Source organism: Bison bison, unplaced genomic scaffold (assembly GCF_000754665.1).
Source record: "Bison bison bison isolate TAMUID 2011002044 unplaced genomic scaffold, Bison_UMD1.0 scf7180017864033, whole genome shotgun sequence".
Lineage (NCBI taxonomy): Eukaryota > Metazoa > Chordata > Mammalia > Artiodactyla > Bovidae > Bison > Bison bison.
Window position 1 is genome coordinate 1501140 of NW_011494605.1, and position 3473 is coordinate 1504612.

General features: G+C 38.6%; 1 protein-coding gene across 2 annotated transcripts in view; it reads right to left on the reverse strand.

The window, feature by feature from the left end:
* Positions 1-3473, reverse strand: part of SPATA6 (spermatogenesis associated 6) — a 171130-nt gene that overhangs the window by 102398 nt on the left and 65259 nt on the right. The window lies entirely within an intron of this gene.

The following is a 3473-nucleotide window of genomic DNA, read 5'->3' on the forward strand; positions in this document are numbered from 1 at the left end:
TAGAGTTTCAGCTTCAGCATCATTCCTTCCAAACAACACCCAGGACTGATCTCCTTCAGAATGGACTGGTTGGATCTCCTTGCAATCCAAGGGACTCCCAAGAGTCTTCTCCAACACCACAGTTCAAAAGCATCAATTCTTCAGCGCTCAGCCTTCTTCACAGTCCAACTTGCATCCATACATGACTACTGGAAAAACCATAGCCTTGACTAGATGGACCTTTTTTGGCAAAGTAATGTCTCTGCTTTTGAATATGCTATCTAGGTTGGTCATAACTTTCCTTCCAAGAAGTAAGCATCTTTTAATTTCATGGCTGCAGTCACCACCTGCAGTGATTTTGGAGCCCAAAAAAATAAAGTCTGACAGTGTTTCCACTGTTTCCCCATCTATTTCCCATGAAGTGATGGGACCAGATGCCATGATCTTCGTTTTCTGAATGTTGAGCTTTAAGCCAACTTTTTCACTCTCCACTTTCACTTTCATCAAGAGGCTTTTTAGTTCCTCTTCACTTTCTGCCATAAGGATGGTGTCATCTGCATATGACAAATGTAATAATGACATTGCGTGTTAGTTGTTCAGTCATGTCCGACTCTTTGCGACCCCACGGACTGTAGCCCATGAGGCTTCTTTGTCCACGGAATTCTCTAGGCAAGAGTATTGGAGTGGAATGCCATTCCCTTCTCCAGAGGAACTTCCCAACCCAGTGATCAAACCCTGGTCTCCTGCATTGCAGGCAGATTCTTTACCGTTTGAGCTACAGGGAAGTCCTAATAATGACATTATCCATCATTATAATACCATACAGAGTATTTTTCACTGCCCTGTTCCTCTGCTCTCTGGTTATTTACCTCTCTCCCCTCCACAATCCACCACCACCACAATCACTGATCTTTTCGTTGTCTCTACAAAGTTTTATCTTTTCCAGAATGACATGTACTTGAAAACACACAGTATGTAGCCTTTCAGATTGGCTTCTTTCACTTAGGAATACGCATTTAAGGTTCCCTATGTGTTGTTAGAAGGAAATGACAATCGACTCCAGTACTATTGCCTGGAAAATCCCATGGACAGAGGAGCCTGGTAGGCTACAGTCCATGGGGTCACAAAGAGTTGGACACGACTGAGTGACTTCACTTCACTTTCACTTTATGTGTTGTTAAGAATTGATGCTTTTGAACTGTGGTGTTGGAGAAGACTCTTGAGAGTCCCTTGGACTGCAAGGAGATCCAACCAGTCCATTCTGAAGGAGATCAGCCCTGGGATTTCTTTGGAAGGAATGATGCTAAAGCTGAAACTCTAGTACTTTGGCCTCATGCGAAGAGTTGACTCATTGGAAAAGACTCTGATGCTGGGAGGAATTGGGGGCAAGAGGAGAAGGGGACAACAGAGGATGAGATGGCTGGATGGCATCACTGACTTCATGGACGTGGGTCTCAGTGAACTCCGGGAGTTGGTGATGGATAGGGAGGCCTGGCGTGCTGCGATTCATGGGGTCGCAAAGAGTCGGACACGACTGAGCGACTGATCTGATCTGATCTGATGGCTTGATAGCTCATTTCTTTTTATTGCTGAACCATTGTCTGGATATTCCACAGTTTACTCCTTCACCTACTGAAAGACATCAACTGCTTTCAAGTTTTGGCAATTATGAATAAAGCTGTATAAATATCCATGTGCAGACTTTTGTGTAGACATAAATTTTCATTTCTTTGCATAAAAACCAAGGAGCAGTATTGCCCAATCATATGGAAAGGATGCGCTAGCTTTTGGAAAAAATCCACCAAACTGTCTTCCAAAGTGTCTGCACCATTCTGCATTCTCACCAGCAATAAGTGAGAGTTCTTGTTGCTCTGTATCCTCGCTAGCATTTCATGTTGTCACTGTTCCAGATTTTGGCAATTCTAAGGAATGTACAGCAATTTCATTGTTTTAATTTGCATTTCTCTAGTGATATACAATGTGAAGTATCTTTTCACGTGCTTGTTTGCCACCTGTATATCTTTGGTGAGGTATCAATTAAGGCTTTTGACCCATTTTTTAATTAGGTTGTTTGTTTTCTTATCATTGAATTTTAAGCATTATTGGCATATTTTAGATAATAGTCCTTTATCGGGTGTGTCTTTTGCAAATATCTTCATCCAGTCTGTGGCTGGTCTTCTAATTCTCTTTATTTTTCCTTTCACAGAGCAGAAGTTTTTAACTTATCAGTTTCAGCTTATCAATTATTTCTTCCATAGTTTCATTCAAAAACAACTATGGTGTCTTTCGTGTTGTCTCTAAAAACATATCACCATGCCCAAGATCATCTAGATTTCTCTCCTGTGCTAACATCTAGGAGTTTTATAGTTTTGCATTTTCTAGTTAGGTCTATGATCCATTGGTGGTGGTGGTTTAGTTGCTAAATTGTGTCAGACTCTTGTGACCCCATGGACTGTACCCCACCAGGTTCCTCTATCCATGGAATTTTCCAGGCAAGAATATTGGAGTGGGTTCCCATTTCATCCTCCAGGGGATCTTCCCAACTCAAGGATCAAACCTGTATCTACTGTATTGCAGGCAGTCTCCTGCATTGCAAATGGATTCTTAACCAATTGATTCATGAGGGAAGCTGATAGAATATACATTTAAGAGTATATATTTCCCTTTAAGTACTACTACAGCTGCATCCCACAATTTTTGTTCTATAATATTTTTATAATTCAATACAAAACATTTTCTAGTTTCTTATATGCTTTCCTCTTTACCCAGGTGTTCCTGAGAAATAAATTTAATTTCCAAACACAAGGCAATATTCTAGTTGTCTTTCTGTTACTGCTTTCTAAGCTAAAATTTAACTGTACAGTGTGATCAGAAAACATGATTATGGTTTCAATGCTTTGAAATTTGAGACTGAATTTGTGGCTTAAAATATGATCAAATGAAATAATTTTGTAGTTGGAAGGTGTTGATTAAGCATTTTATATATGTCCATGTAAAAACATAGTAATCCTTTTGTCCTAATCTTCTATATCCTTATTGATTTTATGGTTGTTCTATAACTACTGAGAAAGGGGTGTTAAATCTCCCATTGCAGTTGGTAACAGTTGGTCTTTATATCTCATTTACTTTGAGGCTATACTATTAGATCTGTTCAAACTGGAAACTATTGTCTTCCTAGTTAAGTTTTATCAATATGACATGAGCCTCTTGAACATTTTTTTCCCAAGGATTATATCTAAGTCTTAAAAACTACTTGATTAGGTTTTTTAAATCCAGTCTGACAATGTTTATCTTTTAATTGGAAGTTAATCCACTTACATTTAATGAGAATTACTTCTGAATCTACATCTACCTCTATCTACTTTGTCCTGCTTTGAATTTATTAAAAAGAATTATTCCAAAACCCCAAATGTTTGGAATTTTTATGCTCAAATTGTGTTTTTTAAGCAGTTACCCTTGAAAATATTACATGTATCCTTTTATCAAAGTTTAAT